The sequence below is a fragment of the Loxodonta africana genome, chromosome 12, assembly GCF_030014295.1.
Source record: "Loxodonta africana isolate mLoxAfr1 chromosome 12, mLoxAfr1.hap2, whole genome shotgun sequence".
Classification (NCBI taxonomy): domain Eukaryota; kingdom Metazoa; phylum Chordata; class Mammalia; order Proboscidea; family Elephantidae; genus Loxodonta; species Loxodonta africana.
Window position 1 is genome coordinate 47,832,024 of NC_087353.1, and position 19,194 is coordinate 47,851,217.

Below are 19,194 nucleotides of genomic sequence, written 5' to 3' on the forward strand. Positions count from 1 at the left end.
GATACAAGTCCTTTATCACGTATGTGATTTGTAAATATTTCTCTCTGTCTATGGCTTGTCTTACAGGTGTCTTTAGAAGCACAAAAGTTTTAAAATTGAGGCTTGGAATACATCTAGCTCAATTGGCATAATATAGTTTATTAAGAATATGTTCTACACCCTACTTTGGTGAATATCATCTGGGGTCTTAAAAGCTTGTGAGCGACCATCTAAGATACATCTATTGGCCCCGTCCCATCTGGAGCAAGGGAGAATGAAGAAAAACAAAGACAACGGAAATGTTATTCCAAAGGACTAATGGACCACATCTACCACAGCCTCCACCAGAGTAAGACTACCACAACTAGATGCCTGGCTACCACCACCGACTGCTCTGACAGGAATCACAATAGAGGGTCCTGGACAGAATGGAAGAAAAATGTGGAGGAAAATTCAAACACACTAAAAAAAAAAAAAGGCCAGAATTAATGGTCTGACAAATTGGAGAAATCCGGACAGTATGGCTCCTGGCTACCCTTTTAAGCCAAAACTGAAGTCACTCCTGAGGCTGGCCCTTCAGCCAAAGTTTAGACAGGCCTATAAAACAAACAACAACCTATGTAGTTCAACCATGTACGCGAGACTAAATGGGCACACCTCAGGGTTGGCAACTAATGTCACAAAACAATATGTGTATTAATTATTTAATGAGAAACTAATTTGTTGTGTAAACTTTCACCTAAAGCGCAATTAAAGAAAAAAAAAGATCTACTTATAAGGGATCAAATTGACAACGCAACTCAAAAGATGAGGTAGGAGGCGGCGGAGCCAAGATGGCGGAATAGGCAGACACTTCCTTAGAGCCCTCTTTACAACAAAGACCTGAAAAAACAAGTAAAACGAGTATATTTGTGACAAGCTGGCAGCCCTGAGCATCAAAGGCAAGCTTAGACAACGAACTGAGAGGCAGGGGAAGGAAGAGACTGTTCAGAAGCAGAGAGGAGTTACTGGACCTGAATCGCGGGAAGCCCTCAGACACCATTCCCAGAGTGGCGGCCGCGGCGGCAGCAGGCTGGTCCTAGCGTTTGGCCCCGGTTTCCTCAGGGAGAAGCAGCAGCCACACAGCCTACTCACACCTCCAGAACCTGAGGAGAAGGGCGCTCTCGGCAAAAGCTAAGTACTTGCATATATTTTACCGTGCCCCCCCCAACCCAGCTTCAGCGGGTGAATCCCTAGGCCTGAGATAGACCCTGGTGAGCTCCTGGAGCCGTCCTCCCGGCCTTGGGGAAGGAAAAAATTTGCAACTTGGGGGAAAAGATAATTTGCTAGCTCCATTAACTGGGGGAGCTCAGGACAGAAGCGGCTCCTGTCCAGGCATAAACCATCTGTGGACCTTGAGCACCTTTCCCTTCTGCACGGGCCTGTGTGGGCCTACGTGGGGAGAATAGGCCCTTGTTGGCAAACTCCAACCATTTCAGAGGTGCGGTGGAGAGGTAGGTGTTTGAATTTTGACATTAAACATGGTCATTGCCTACCCACAACAGGGACCTAAGGACTGGTGGCTCCACTTGGGTCGCCCAGCCACCAGCAACAGGGGTCCACGGATAACTGGTACCTCCCAGGCCTTACAACAAAAACTTTGGGTGCCCATGGTCTCTCTGCAGAGCCCACCCAGCAGCACGCTCTAGGGAACAGAGACGTGTTTTCCTCAGAGACACTTGGGGGTTGGTTCTCAGCCCCCTGCCTTGTTCAGAGTGTGACCCCCTGCTGCAATCAGATACGGGTATATACGCCAATCACCCCTGCCCCTCTAAGACTGTAGGACGGAGCCTTACATCACACTCGATATCAGCTACCTGGAAACCTGAGCTGAATTCATACAAGAAAACTGAATGGACTCCTAGACTGATATACCTGATAACAGTTCTAGCCAGCTGGGGACAGGACACCAGAGCTCCAAAGGTGAAAATAATCAAGCTAGCTCACTCAAGCAACCCATAGGGTTATACCAAAACAAAACAAAGCAAGCAGCTACGACATAGTAAGCAAGCATAAACTAATACAATAACTTGTAAATGGCTCAGAGAAAACAGTCAATATCAAGTCACATAAAGAAACAGGCCCTGATCACCTCAACAGGCTCTCAAAACAAAGAATCCAGGGATCTTCTAGATGAAAGTACATTCCTGGAATTACCAGATGCAGAATACAAAAGTTTAATATACAGAACCCTTCAAGACATCAGGAAGGAAATGAGGCAATATGCAGAACAAGCCAAGGAACACACAGATAAAGCAACTGAAGAAATCAGAAAGATTATTCAGGAACATAATGAAAAGTTTAATAAGCTGGAAAAATCCACAGACAGCAATCAGAAATTCAGAAGATTAACAATAAAATTACAGAATTAGATAACTCAGTAGAAAGTCAGAGGAGCAGAATTGAGCAAGTAGAAGCTAGAATTTCTGAACTCGAAGATAAATCACTTGGCACTAATATATTTGAAGAAAAATCAGATAAAAGAATTAAAAAAAATGAAGAAAACTTAAGAATCATGTGGGACTCTATCAAGAGAAATAACCTACGAGTGATTGGCGTACCAGAACAGGGAGGGATTACAGAAAATACAGAGAAAATTGTTGAGGATTTGTTGGCAGAAAACTTCCCTGATATTGTGAAAGATATCTATCCAAGATGCTCATCGAACTCCACATAAGGTAGATCTTTAAAGAAAGTCACCAAGACATATTATAATCAAGCTTGCCAAAACCAAAGATAAAGAGACAATTATAAGAGCAGCGAGGGATAAAATAAAAGTCGCTTACAAGGGAGAGCCAATAAGAATAAGCTCGGACTACTTGGCAGAAACCATGCAGGCAAGAAGGCAATGGGATGACATATTTAAAAAATTGAAGGAAAAAAATTGCCTGCCAAGAATCATATATCCATCAAAACTGTCTCTTGAATATGAAGGTGAGATTAAGACATTTCCAGATAAACACAAGTTGAGGGAATTCGTAAAAAGCAAACCAAAACTACAAGAAGTACTAAAGGGAGTTCTTTGGTTAGAAAATCAATAATACCAGGTATCAAACTAAGACTAGAACACTGGGCAGAGCAACCAGAAGTCAACCCAGACAGGGAAATTAAAAAAAAAAAACAAAGCAAGATTAAAAAAAAAAAAGCCCAACACAGGGTAATGGCGATGTTATTATATAAAAGAAGACAACATTAAAATAATAAAGAGGGACCAAGAAATGTAATCATACACCTTCCATATGGAGAGGAAGGTATGGTGATACAAAGAAATAAATTTATGTATGAATTTAGAAAAATAGGGGTAAATAGTAAGGTAACCACAAAGGAGACAAACTATCCTACTCATGAAAATAAAATACGAGGAAAAAATACAGACTTATGAGAAACAAAATCAACAACAACAAATATGAGGAAAGGACAATATATAAAGAAAATCTACTCGGCATATAAAATCAAGTAGGGAAAAGAAGCTGTCAACACACAAAAAAAGACATCAAAATGATATCACTAAATTCATACCTATCCATAATTACCCTGAATGTAAATGGACTAAATGCACCAATAAAGAGACAGAGAGTGGCAAAATGGATTAAAAAACAAGATCCGTCTATATTGCTGCCTACAAGAGACACACCTTAGACTTAGAGACACAAACAAACTAAAACTCAAAGGATGGAAAAAAATATATCACACAAACAACAATCAAAAAAGAGCAGGCAATATTTAAAAGTGGCAATATTAATTTCTGACAAAATAAACTTTAAAGTTAAATCCATCAGAAAGGATAAGGAAGGACACTATATAATGATTAAAGGGACAACACACCAAGAAATATAACCATATTAAATATTTATGCACCCAATGACAGGGCTACAAGATACATAAAACAAACTCTATCAGCGTTGAAAAGTGAGATAGACAGCTCCACAATAATAGTAGGAGACTTCAACACACCACTTTTGGTGAAGGACAGGACATCCAGAAAGAAGCTCAATAAAGACACAAAAGATCTAAATGCCACAATCAACCAACTTAACCTCATAGACATATACAGAACACTCTACCCAACAGCAACCAACTATACTTTCTTTTCCAGTGCACATGGAACATTCTCTAGAATAGACCACAATTAGGTCATAAAGCAAGCCTTAGCAGAATCCAAAACATTGAAATATTACAAAGCATCTTCTCTGACTATAAGGCCATAAAAGTGGAAATCAATAACAAGAAAAGCAAGGAAAAGAAATCAAACCCTTGGAAACTGAACAATACCCTGCTCAAGAAAGGCTGGATTATAGAAGACATTAAGGATGGAATAAAGAAATTCAGAGAATCCAATGAGAATGAAAACACTTCCTATCAGCACCTTTGGGACACAGCAAAAGCGGCCAATTGGCTCAGAGGCCAATTTATATCCATAAATGCACAAATCCAAAAAGAAGAAAGGGCCAAAATCAAAGAACTATCCCTACAACTTGGACAAATGGAAAGAGATCAACAAAAGAAACCCACAGGCACCAAAAGAAAACAAATAATAAAAATTAGAGACAAACTAAATGAAATAGAAAACAGAAAAACAATTGAAAGATTAACAAGACCAAAAGCTGTTTTTTTGAAAAACTCAACAAAATTGATAAACCATTGGCCAAACTGACAAAAGAAAAACAGGAGAGGAAGCAAATAACCCGAATAAGAAATGAGATGGGCGATATTACAACAGACCCAACTGAAATTAAAAGAATCATATCAGATTACTATGAAAAACGATACTCAAACAAATTTGAAAACTTGGAAGAAATGGATGAATTCTTAGAAACACACTACCTACCTAAACTAACACAAACAGAGGTAGAACAACTAAATAGACCCATAACAAAAGAAGAGATTGAAAAGGTAATCAAAAAACTTCCAACAAAAAAAAAGCCCTGGTGCGGACGGCTGTACTGCAGAGTTCTACCAAACTTTCAGAGAAGAGTTAAGACCACTACTACTAAAGGTATTTCAGAGCATAGAAATGGATGGAATACTCCCAAATTCATTCTATGAAGCCAGCATATCCCTGATACCAAAACCAGGTACAGACACCACAAGAAAAGAAAATTATAGACCTTTATCCCTCATGAATGTAGATGCAAAAATCCTCAACAAAATTCCACCGAATAGAATTCAACAATGTATCAAAAAAATAATTCACCATGACCAAGTGGGATTTATACCAGGTGTGCAGGGATGGTTCAACATTAGAAAAACAATTACTGTAATCCGCCACATAAATAAACCAAAAGAGAAGAATCACGTGATTTTATCAATTGATTCAGAAAAGGCTTTTGACAAAGTTCAACACTCATTCATGATAAAAACTCTCAGCAAAATAGGAATAGAAGGAAAATTTCTCAACATAATAAAGGGCATTTATACAAAGCCAACAGCCAACATTACCCTAAGTGGAGAGAGCCTGAAAACATTCCCATTGAGATCGGGAACCAGACAAGGATGCCCTTTATCACCAGTCTTATTCAACATTGTGCTGGAAGTCCTACCAGAGTAATTAGGCTAGCTAAACAAATAAAGAGCATCCAGATTGGCAAAGAAGAGGTAAAATTATCTCTATTTGCAGATGACGTGATCTTATATACAGAAAACCCTAGGGAATCCTCAAGAAAACTACTGAAACTAATAAAAGAGTTCAGCAGAGTATCAGGATACAAGATAAAGATACAAAAATCAGTTGGATTCCTCTACACCAACAAAAAGAACATCGAAGAGGAAATCGCCAAATCAATGCCATTTACAGTAGCCCCCAAGAAGATAAAATACTTAGGAATAAATCTTACCGGAGATGTAAAAGACTTATACAAAGAAAACTACAGTACACTTTTGGAAGAAACCAAAAGAGACTTATATAAGTGGAAGAACATACCTTGCTCATGGATAGGAAGACTTAACATTATAAAAATGTCTATTCTACCAAAAGTGATCTATACATTTAATGCAATTCTGATCCAAATCCCAACGACATTCTTTAATGAGATGGCGAAACAAATCACCAATTTCATATGGAAGGGTAAGAGGACCCGGATAAATAAGGAATTACTGAAAAAGAAGAACAAAGTGGGAGGCCTTACTTTACCTGATTTTAGGACCTATTATACCGCCATAGTAGTCAAAACAGCTTGGTACTGGTACAATAACAGATGCATGGACCAATGGAACAGAATTTAGAATCCAGACATAAATCCATCCACATATGAGCAGTGGATATTTGACAAAGGCCCCAAAAACAGTTAAATGGGGAAAAGACAGTCTTTTTAACAAATGCTGCTGGCAGAACTGGATATCCATCTGCAAAAAAATGAAACAAGACCCATACATCACTCCATGCACAAAAACTTAACTCCAAATGGATCAAAGACCTAAATATAAAATCTAAAACAATAAAGATCATGGAAGAAAAAATAGGGACAACATTAGGAGCCCTACTACATGGCATAAACAGTATAGAAAACATTATAAAGAACGTAAAAGAAAAACTAGGTAACTGGGAGCTCCTAAAAATCAAACACTTATGCTCATCCAAAGACTTCACCAAAAGAGTAAAAAGACTACCTACAGACTGGGAAAAAGTTTTTAGCTATGACATTTCTGATCAGCCCCTGGTCTCTAAAATCTACATGATACTGCAAAAACTCAACTGCAAAAACACAAATAACCCAATTAAAAAATGGGCAAAAGATATGAATAGACAGTTCACTAAAGAAGACATTCAGGTAGCTGACAGATATATGAGGAAATGTTCACGATCCTTAGCCATTAGAGAAACGCAGATCAAAACTACAATGAGATTTCACCTCACTCCAATAAGGCTGGCAATAATCCAATACACACAAAATAATAAATGTTGGAGAGGTTGTGGAGAGATTGGAACACTTCTACACTGCTGGTGGAAATGTCAAACAGTTCAACCACTTTGGGAATCGATTTGGCGCTTCCTTAAAAAGCGAGAAATAGAACTACCATATGATCCAGCAAACCCACTCTTTGGACTATATCCTAGAGAAATAAGAGCCTTTACATGAACAGATATATGCACACCCATGTTTATTGCAGCACTGTTTACAATAGCAAAAACATGGAAGCAACCAAGGTGCCCATCAATGGATGAATGGATAAATAAATTATGGTATAGTCACACAATGGAATACTACACATCGATAAAGAACAGTGAGGAATCTGTGAAACATTTCATAACATGGAGGAACCTACCTGGAAGGCATTATGCTGAGTGAAATTAGTCAGTTGCAAAAGGATGAATATTGTATAAGACCACTATTACAAGAATTTCAGAAATAGTTTAAACTGAGAAGAAAACATTCTTTTGTGGTTATGACGGGGGGAGGGAGGGAGGGTGGGAAAGGGGTATTTACTAATTAGATAGTAGATGAGAACTACTTTAGGTGAAGGGAAAGACAGCACACCATACAGGGGAGGTCAGCACAATTGGACTAAACCAAAAGCAAAGAAGTTTCCTGAATAAATTGAATGCTTCGAAGGCCAACATAGCAGGGGCAGGGGTCTGGGGACCATGGCTTCAGGGGACATCTAAGTCAACTGGCGTAAAAAATCTATTAAGAAAACATTCTGCATCCCACTTTGAAGAGTGGCATCTGGGGTCTTAAACACTAGCAAGCAGCTATCTAAGATGCATCAATTGGTCTCAGCCCACCTGGATTAAAGGAGAATGAAGAACTCCAAGGACACAAGGTGATTACAAGCCCAAGAGACAGAAAGGGCCACAGGAACCAGTGACTACATCATCCTGAGACCGGAAGAACTAGATGGTGCCCGGCTATAACCGATGACTGCCCTGACAGGGAACACAACAGAGAACCCCTGAGGGAGCAGGAGAGCATTGAGATGCAGACCCCAAATTCTCATAAGACCAGACTTAATGCTCTGACTGAGACTGGAGGGGCCCAGGTGGTCATGGCCCCCAGAGCTTCTGTTGCCCCAGGACAGGAACCATTCCCGATTTCAACTCTTCAGACAGGGATTGGACTGGACAATAGGTTGGAGAGGGATGCTGGTGAGGAGTGAGCTTCTTGGATCAGGTGGACACTTGAGACTAGGTTGGCATCTCCTGCCTGGAGGGGAGATGAGAGGGTGGAGGGGGTTAGAAGCTGGCGAAAAGGACACGAAAAGAGAGAGTGGAGGGAGTGAGCAGGCTGTCTCATTAGGGGGAGAGTAATTGGGAGTGTGTAGCAAGGTGTATATGGGTTTTTGTGTGAGAGACTGACTTGATTTGTAAACTTTCACATAAAGCACAATAAAAATTATTAAAAAAAATGAGTAGGTAGGATCCTTAGGGGGCAGTGAGTTTATGTTAATGGAGGAAGAACAAGTTAGAAAAGGAGGATAACAATGGTTATACAACTTGCAGAATATAATTAATGTCACTACATTATACACGTAGAAACAGCTGAACTAGTGTATGTTTTGCTGTGTATATTCTCAACAACAGCAACAATATAAATAAATTTTTTTTAAATTGTACTTTAGATGAAGGTTTACAGGACAAATTTGCTTCTCATTAATGAATTAGTGTACATATTGTTTTATGACATTGGTTAACAATCCCATGACATGTCAACACTCTTCCTCCTTGGGTTCCCTGTTACCAGCTTTTCTGTCCGTTCCTGCCTTCTAGTCCTTGCCCCAGGGGTGGTATGCCCCTTTAGTCTCATTTTGTTTTATGGGGCTGTCCAATCTTTGGATGACAGGTGAACCTCAGGAGTGACTTCATTACTGAGCTAAAAGGGTGTCTGGGGGCCATACTCTTGCAGTCTCTCCAATCTCTGTCAGGCCAGTACATCTGGTCTTTTTTTTGTGTGTGAGTTTGAATTTTGTTCTACATTTTTCTCCAGCTCTGTCCAGGACCCTCAATCATATCCCTGTCAGAGCAGTCAGTGGTTGTAGCTGGGCACCATCTAGTTGTACTGGACTCAATCTGGTGGAGGATGTGGTAGTTGTGGTTCATTAGTCCTTTGGACAAATCTTTCCCTTGTATCTTTAATTTTCTTCATTCTCCCCTGCTCCTGAACGGGTGAGACCAGTGAAGTATCTCAGATGGCCACTCACAGCCTTTTAAGACCTCAGACACTAATCACCAAAGTAGAATGTAGAACATTTTCTTTATAAACCATGCTATGCCAGTTGAGCTAGATGTTCCCCGAGACCATGGTCCCCACAGCCCTCAGCCCAGCAATTCAGTCCTTCAGGGAGTTTGGATGTGTCCATGGAGCTGCCATAACCTCGTCTTGTACAAGTTGTGCTGGCTTCCCCAGTATTGTGTACTGTCTCACCCTTCACCAAAGCTACCACTTGTCTATTGTCTATTTAGTGTTTTTCCATATCACTCCTCTAATCATCAAAGATTGTTTCTTTTTGTGTGTAAACCTTTTCATGAGTTTTTATAGTAGTGGTCTCATACAATATTTGTCCTTTTGTGACTGACTTATTTCACTCAGCATAACGCCCTCCAGATGCATTCACGTTGTGAGATGCTTCACAGATTCATCATTGTTCTTCATCTTGTGTAGTACTCCACTGTGTGTATGTACCGTAGTTTGTTTATTCATCTGTTGATGAACATCTAGGTTGTTTCCATCTTTTTGCTGTTGCAAACAATGCTGCAATGAACATGCGTGTGCCTATGTCTATTTGTGCGATGACTTATTTCTCTAGGATATATTCCTAGAAGTGGGATTGCTGGATCATATGGTATTTCTATTTCTAGCTTTTTCAGGAAGTGCCATATCGTTTCCCAAAATGGTTGTGTCATTTTGCATTCCCACCAGCAGTGCATAAGAGTTCCAATCTCCCTGCAGCCTCTCTAACATTTGCTATTTTCTGGTTTTTTTTTTTTTTTTTTGATTTGTGCCAGTAATGCTGTGGTGAGATGGTCTCCCATTGTGGTTTTGATTTGCATTTTTCTAATGGGTTAGTGATTGTGAGCATTTCATGTGTCTGTTAGCTGCCTGAATGTCTTCTTTTGTGAAGTGTCTGTTCATTTCCTTTGCCCACTTTTTAATTGGATTATTAATCTTTTTGTCGTAGAGGTATTGAATTTTCCTGTAGATTTTAAAGATTTGAACTTTGTTGGATTTGTAATAGCCAAAAATCTTTTCCCAGTCTGTAAGTTCTCTTTTTACTCTTTTGGTGAAGTCCTTTGATGAGCGTAAGTGTATTGGTGTATGTTTTGCTGTGTATATTCTCAACGATGACAACGATATAAATAAAAATTAAAAAAAAAAGTTTTAGTTTTGATGTAGTCCAATATATCAAATTTTTCTTTTGTGGATCATGCTTTTGATGTCGTATCTAAGAACTCTGACTAGCCCAAAGCCCTGAAGATTTTCTTCTATAACTTTTATGGTTTTACTTCTTGTATATAGGTCTAAGATCCACTTTGAGTTTAATTTTTGTGTATAGTGTAAGGTAAGAATCTAAGATCTTTTTGTGTGTGTGTGTGTGTGTATGGATATCTGTAGGGTGTGCATTAACTTGACCTAAAGTAATTTAGTTTTTGTCCTTGGTTCCTGAGTAATAACTCTAAACTCTTTAAATTTCCAAAGTAATTGAAGTGCCTGTGCTATCAATAGGCCTTCCAGCCACATCTGAGAGTTCATGCTAAGGAAGTAACTCCGGTGGGGACTGTCCACCTCATGATATCAGCTGACCTTAGGGGAGGTGGGTTGATTCAGCCAATCAATCATGACTATGTAATAAGGCCCCAGTAAAGGCTCTGGTCATGGATTGATGGATGCTCCATGGGCTTTCTGTTTGGTGAAGGACATTGATGCATGTGGGAAAATATGGGTCCCTATTTGGAACATGGAAGATCCACACAGGGAACTCCCAGACCTCATCCCATGCATCTCTGCATTTGTACATTTTTCCTATAATAAGACTGTGTTTGTAAGTATAGCACTTTCCATGAGTTCTGTGAGTTGTTCTAGCAATTTATGAAACCTTAGGGAGTAGTGGTAGCCAGAAGGTCAGAAGTGAGGGATCTGGGAATCCCCAGGCTTATGTCTGGTATCCGTAGGGTATAGAGTTGCTGTTGTTAGTAGCTATTGAGTTGACCCTGACTCATGGCAATATTTTTAGTATTATTATTTTTTTACTGTGGTAAGTATATAGGTAAAAGAACATTTGCCATTTCTACAGTCTTTACGTGTACAAACCAATGACATTAGTTCATCGTGTTTAACCATCACCTTTAACTGTTCTCGAATTTTTCCACCATCTTTATTCCATTGTATGTATATACCACATTTTGTTTATCCATTCATCTGTTGATGGATTCATGGCAATGTCATGTATAACACAACAAAACATTGCTCTATCTTGTACCACCTTCATGAGCGTCGGTATATTTGAGTCCATTGCTATGGCCATTATGTGTCAGTTCACTTCACTGAGGGTTTTCCACATTTTCATTGGCCCTCTACTTTGCCAAATATGATATCCCTTTCTAGCAGTTGATCTTTCCTGATGATGTGTCCAAAGTAAGAGAGTTGAAGTCTCACCATCCTTGCTTTTAAGGAATATTCTGGTTGTATTTCTTCTAGGACTGATTTGTTCCTTTTTCTGGCAGTCCACAGTATATTGGACATTGCTTGCCAACACCATAGTTCAAATTCACCAGTTCTTCTTTGGTCATCATTTTTCATTATCCAACTTTGCATGCATATGAGGTGACTGAAAAGACCATGGCTTGAGTCAGTGACATCTTTGCTTTTTAAAACTTTGAAAAGATCTTTTGAAGATTTTCCCAGCGCAGTACATTGTTTCATTTCTTGACTGCTGTTTCCATGGATGTTGATTGTTAATCCAAGTAGAATAAAATCATTGAGAACTTCAATTTCTTCTTCAGAGGGGTTAGGAGGAACTCCCAAATTTATAGTCAGCAGATCAGAAGTGAGGCATCCCAAGGATCCCAACGCTTATGGCTGGCATCCTGCAGGGATAGTGGGAAAACTCAGAATTTGTAGCCAGCAGTCAGAAAGTGAGAGTGTCACAGGGACTCCCAAGCTTGTGGCTAGTGTCTGAGGTTTTGGGACGACTTGGCAGTCTGGAGGACCTTGCCCCATAACTTGACAGATCTGACCTAGCTCTGGTGGTTATGGTTGTGTTTTAGCCTGTGACATTCCCAGCTCCCCTGGGGCCCTGCATCTGGGGTAAACGCATATCATCCAGACACTGTCAGAGAAAGCAGGCTTAGGTCTGGCTGGACCTCTAAATTCTTTCTTGCTTAGTTTTAATTGTTCTTACCTTTATAAAAATACCTTTCATTTCCAAAAATGCAATAAATCTCAAAAAGTATAAAGAAAAAAAAAATGCAGAGTAACCATAATTCACCACCGAGGGCAACCACCTTTAACATTTGGATATTTAGCTTCCAGATGTTTTCTATACACACATTCACATTCTTAGTTTAAAAAACGTGTAACGAGAGCTGTTAAGTGTCTGGCATTGTGCCGGGCATTAGATCTCCAATAGTGAATACTTGATCTCTAGGAACATCCAGCCTAGTGAGAAACACATTAAACAAAAAAACCAGGTAAATAATTTTATATGTACAAACTGTAAAAAGCGTAAGATCAACAGTTTTGGCGGAGAAGGGCTCAAACTATACATATTGTTTTAAACCCTGTTTTCTTCACTTACATCAATGTATCACAAAGGTCTTCCCATGGCAATAAATATAAACTGCTAAAATTGAGAATAAGAAGGTGAATAAGGAAAACATGCTTCTACCCTCATCTTCATATCCCTTAGGGTCCAGATCTAATAGGGGAGAGAAACAAATAATTTCAATCCAATTTCAGTAGAGATGATATAAGGTACAAACACAGGGCAACAAAGTCTTCATAGAAAAATTGATGTCTGAGTTCTGTTTTCAAGGATAAAAGGAATTTTCCAGCTAAGCAAAGTGTGGAAGAATATTCCAGGCAGTCAACATACGCAAAAACACGAAGAGTTAATCAGCTAGTGAGTTCAGGGAACAGAAGGCAGTTCAATATTGCTAAAACAAAAATGCCAAGGTCGGAGTCGTATGAGAAGAGACTAGAGAGCTAGCATAGCATGGTCAGATTTATGACTTAGAAAGCTCTCCATGAAGGGTTGGATGAAATGAGAAAAAACTGGTTATGGTGGATTTTTATAATGACTCAGGATGGAGATGATTTACTAAAACAAGATGGTGGAAAGGAAATGGAGCAATAGCAGTAATTTAAGTATGTTACAGGGGTAAACTGAGGTAGCTAGAGTGAGAAATGAGACTAATTGGGAGAATGATAAGGGGTTTGCTGGGTAAACATTGCCAAACATCAAAACCAAAGAGCAAGGGACGAAGAAAGTTGAATAGTAGTTGAGGGTGTTGGAAATAGGACAGATGACTCAGAGGCTAGAATAAAGCCTGGCCTAGGATGTTGTTGTTATTAGTTGCTATTGAGTCGATTCTGACCCATGGTGACCCATGAATGCAGAGTAGAACTGCTCCCTGAGCTTTCAAGACTGTGACATATCACAAGCAGATCGGCAGGCCTGTCTTCTTCTTTTGTTTTTTTTTAATTTTATTGTGTTTTACATGAAAGTTTACAGAGCAAATTAGTTGCTTATTCAAAAATTTATACACAAATTATTTTGTGACTTTGATTGCAATCCCCACAATATGTCAGCACTTGCCGCCTTTCTATCCCAGGTACTCTGGGTCCACACATTCGTTTTCCTGCCCCTTCCTGCCTTCTTGCCTTTGTGTTTGGGCAGGTGTTGCCCATTTGGTCTTGTATACTTGATTGATCTAAGAAGCACGTTCCTCCTCTGTGTTATTGTTTGTTTTACTTAAAAAACAAACAAACAAAAAGAAACATTGCTGTTGTGTCGACTCTGACTTATAGCAACCCTATAGGACAGGGTAGAACTGCCCCACAGGATTTCCAAGGAGCAGCTGGTGGATTTGAACTGCCAACCTTTTGGCTAGCAGCTGAGCTCTTAACCACTATACCACCAGGACTCAGTTTGTAGGCCTTTCTATTCTTTGGCTGAAACGTGGACTTTGGGAGTGGCTTCAGTTCTGAGTTAGCAGGGTGTCTGGTGGCCAAAGTCTCAGGGGTTTCTCCAGTCTCTGTCAGACCCATAAGTCTGGCCTTTTTTTTTTTGTTTTTGTCTTTAAACCTTTTCATGAGTTATTTTTTTTTTTAATTTTTATTGTGCTTTAAGTGAAAGTTTACAAATCAAGTGAGTCTCTCATACAAAAATTTATACACACCTTGCTATATACTCCTAGTTGCTCTCCCCCTAATGAGACAGCACACTCCTTCTCTCCACTATTTTCACATCCATTCAGTCAGCTTCTGACCCCCTCTGCCCTCTCATCTCCCCTCCAGACAGGAGCTGCCAACATAGTCTCATGCGTCTACTTGATCCAAGAAGCTCATTCTTCCCCAGTATCATTTTCTATCCCATAGTCCAGTCAAATCCCTGTCTGAAGAGTGGGCTTTGGGAATGGTTCCTGTCTTGGCCTAACAGAAGGTCTGGGGACCATGACCTCCAGGATCCTTCTAGTCTCAGTCAGACCATTAAATCTGGTCTTTCTATGAGAATTTGAGGTCTGCATCCCACTGCTCTCCTGCTCCCTCAGGGGTTCTCTGTTTTGTTCCCTGTCAGGGCAGTCATTGGTTGTAGCCAGGCACCATCTAGTTCTTCTTCTCTCAGGCTGATGTAGTCTCTGGCTTATGTGGCCCTTTCTGTCTCTTGGGCTCATAATTACTTTGTGTCCTTGGAGTTCTTCATTCTCCTTTGCTCCAGGTGGGTTGAGACCAATTGATGCATCTTGGATGGCCACTTGGTAGTGTTTAAGACCAAGTCTGGTCTTTTTTTATGAATTTAAATTTTGTTCTACATTTTTCTTCTGCTCTGTCTGGGACTGTCTTTTGTGACCCCTGTCAGAGCAGTCAATGGTGGTAGCCAGGCACAATCTAGCTGTGCTGGACTTAGTCTGGTGGAGGCCACGGTAGTTGTGGTCTGCCAGTTCTTTGGACGAATCTTTCCCTTGTGTCTTTGGTTTTCTTCATTCTTCCTTGCTCTGGACAGGGTGAGACCAGTGGAGTATCTTAGATAGCCACTCACAAGCTTTTAATACCCCAGGTGCTACTCACCCAAGATGTAGAATATTTTCTTTATAAACTATGTTATGCCAATTGAGCTAGATGTCACCCAAGCTGTGGTCCCCACAGCCCTCAGCCTAGTAATTGGTCCCTTAGGGAGTTTGGATGTGTCTGTGGCACTTCCATGGCCTCGACTTGCTCAAGTCTGCTGGAATGCCCAGGATAGTGTATTGCCTTACCCTTCACCAAAGTTACCAGTTATCTACTGTCTATTTAGTGTTTTTCCCTCTCTACCCCTTCCTTCCCTCATAACCACTGAAGATAGTTTCTTTCTATGTTTAAACATTTTCTTGAGTTTTTAAAATAGTGGTCTTATTTGGTATTTGTCCTTTTGTGATTGACTTATTTCACTCAGCATAATGCCCTCCAGATTCATCCATGTTGTGAGATGTTTCACATATTCATCATTTTCTTTGTTGTTTCATAGTATTCCATTGAGTGTATGTATCATAGTTTATCCATTCATCTGCTGACAGGCACGTAGGTTGTTTCCATCTTTTTGCTACTGTGAACAATGCTGCAATGAATATGGGTATACGTATGTCTATTCCTGTGACAGCTCTTATTTCTGTAGGATATATTCCTAGGAGCAAGATAGCTGGGTTATATGGTGTTTCTATTTCTAGCTTTTTAAGGAAGCACCATATCATTTTCCAAAATGGTCGTACCATTTTGCATTCCTACCAGCAGCACAGAAGAGTTCCAATCTCTTCACAGCATCTCCAGCTTTTGTCATTTTCTGTTTTTTTTGATTCATGCCAGTAATGTTGGGTGAGATGGTATCTCATCATAATTTTTGATTTGCTCTTCTGTAATGGCTAGTGATAGTGAGCATTTGCTCCTATATTATGTTTTTTTTTTTTTTTTTATTAGTGTCAGTAATATAAGATGGTGTCACTGATTGAATTTTGTTTCCCCAAAATATGTGTCAACTTCGCTGGGCCATCATTACCAGTATTCTGTGATTATCAATCATTTTGTGATGTGATGTGATTTTCCCATGTGTTGTAAATCCTACCACTATGATATTAATGAGGCCGAATTAACAGCAGTTATGTTAAAAAAAAAAAAAAAGTTTTTTTTTTTTTTTTGTTAATGAGGCAGGATTCAATCTACAAGATTAGGTTGTGTCTTAAACCAATCTTTTTTGAGATATAAAAGAGAGAAGCAAGTAGAGAGACATGGGGACCTCAGAGAAGCACTGGGAGCATAGTGTGTCCTTTGGATCTGGTGTCCCTGCACTGAGAAACTCCTCAGACCAGGGGAAGATTGATGACAAGGACCTTCCTCCAGAGAGAGGAAGCCTTCCCTGGAGCTGGTGCCCTAAATTTGGACTTCTAGCCTACCAGACTGTGAGGGAATAAACTTCTCTTTGTAAAAACCATCCACTTGTGGTATTTCTGTTATAGCAGCACTGTAACAGCACTAACAAATACATCTGGTATCTCAATGTAGTTTTGATTTGCATTTCTCTAATGGCTAATGATCAGGAGCATTTCCTCATGTGTCTGTTAGCTGCCTGAGTGTCTTCTGTGGTGAAGCGTCTGTTCATATCCTTTGCTCATTTTTTAATTGGATTATTTGTCTTTTTGTTTGAAGTGTTGCAGTATCTTATAGATTTTAGAAATTAGACCCTTGTTAGATATGTCATAGCCAAAATTTTTTTCCTAGCCTGTAGGTTCTCCTTTTACTCTTTTGGTGAAGTCTTTTGATGAACATAAGAGTCTAATTTCAGTTATCTAGATTATCTTCTGGTGTTTGTACATTTTTAGTTATGGTTTATATCCTATTTATGCCACGTATAGGGCTCCTAGCATTGCCCCTATTTCTTCTTCCACGATCTTTATAGTTTTAGGTTCTATATTTAGGTCTTTGATCCATTTTGAATTAGTTTTTGTGTGTGGTGTGAGGTATGGGTCCTGTTTCATTTTTTTTACAGATGGACATCCAGTTTTGCCAGCACCATTCATTAAAAAGATTGTCTTTTCCCCATTTAATGGATTTTGGGTCTTTGACAAAGATCAGCTGACCATAGGTGGCTGGACTTATGCCTGGGTTCTCAATTCTGTTCCATTGGTCTATGTGTCCTTGTACCCAGCACCTGGCTATTTTGACTTCTTTGGCTGTATAGTAGGTTCTGAGATCAGGTAGTGTAATGCCTCCTACTTTGTTCTTTTCTTCAATAATGCTTTGCTTACCTAGGGCCTCTTTTTTTTCCATATAAAGTTGGTGGTTAGTTTTTCATCTTGTTAAAGAATGCTCTTTGTATTTGGATTGGGATTGCGTTATATCTGTAGATTGCTTTGGGTAGAATTGACATTTTTGCAATGCTGAGTCTTCCTATCCATGAGCATGGTATGTTTTTCCTTTTATGTAGGTCTTTTTTGGTTTCTTGCAGCAGTGTTTTACCGTTTTCTTTGTAATAGTTCTTTTAGCTCCCTGGTTAGATTTATGCGTAAGTATCTTATCTTTTTAAGGGCTATTAAAAATGGTATTGTTTTCTTGATATCCATTTCGAAGTTCTCTTTGTTTATCAGAATCCACCTGATTTTTGTATGTTGATCTTATATCTCGCTACTCTGCTGAATCTTTCTATTAGTTTTAGTAGTTTTCTTGTGGAATCTTTGGGGCTCTGTATGTATAGGATCATATCATCTGCAAATAGGGATAGTTTTACTTCTTCCTTTCCAATTTGGATGCCCTTATTTCTTTTTCCATAGCTAGGACTTCCAGCACAATGTTAAATAGGAGTGATGATAAAGGCAGTCTTTGTCTTGTTCCTGTCCTCAGGGGAAATCCTTTCAGCCACTCTCCATTGAGAATGACATTGGCTGTTGGTTTTGTATAGATGCCCCAGGCCTATCTTCTGAGATGCCTCTGGGTGGGTTCCAACTACCAACCTTTTGGGTAGTAGTGAAGTGCTTTATCTTTTGTGCCACCCAGGGACTAGGATAAAGAATTAGAACTGGGACCATGAATGTATGTGAGTCCTGTAATACCCCTTGCAGTTTCCCAAGCATGTTGCTGGGACAAGCATGAAAACTCTTGGAGAAGTGAGCACAGACACCTGTTTTCTGTTTTTCATAGCCTCATCAATGGAGGGCTGAGATTGTCAGTAAAATGTTGCAGGAAGGAATGATTCCCTAGAGATATATCTTGAAAAGAAGTGGGCTGAATTCTCTATGGTCATGGGGAGTGAAACATAGGCCTTTCAAAATGAGAGATAATGTTTATGTATAAAATATTCCCCCCCCCAAATAGATCACAGGTGTGATCTAGGAAGGGGAAGTTGTTGGCTGGGTGATGGGAAAGAGGAAGATTTTCTCAGTGTGACTTTTTGTATATTTTGAATTTCTAATAAAGTGAATGTAGCACCTATTCCAAACAAATAAAAGTTTTTTAAAAAGGCAGTTAAGGAAAGACACTGAAGAAAAACATTTATTACCTTTGCCAGTACCTATAACGAGCCCCGGTGGAGAAATGGTTAAGTGCTCGGCTGTTAACCTAACGGTTGGCAGCTTGAACTCACCCAGCCTCTCCCCAGGAGGAAGACCTGGTGATCTGCTCCTATAAAGATTACAGTCTAGAAAATCCTATGGGGCAGTTCTACCCTGTCACGTGGGGAGCTATGAGCAGATACTTACTCTATAGCACCTAACAACAACACAACACCAATACCTATATATTTACATGTGAGATAGCCCTGCCTGGAAAGTCTGTGATGGGACTGGTGGTATTTTTGTAGGGAATATACTAGTTTGCTCCCCTGCCATCCTGTGACCACTGCACCTTCTCAAAATGTACTCAGTCACTTCTCTGGCAAGTTTTCAGGTCAGTGAGAGCCACCTCCCTTCCTGCCTGGAAGAAGAGACTAGAGGAAACCCAGTCCAAAAGGGTTTAATTTAATAGGTTCAATTCTTGGATAGTATGCTTTTCTGAGTGAAAT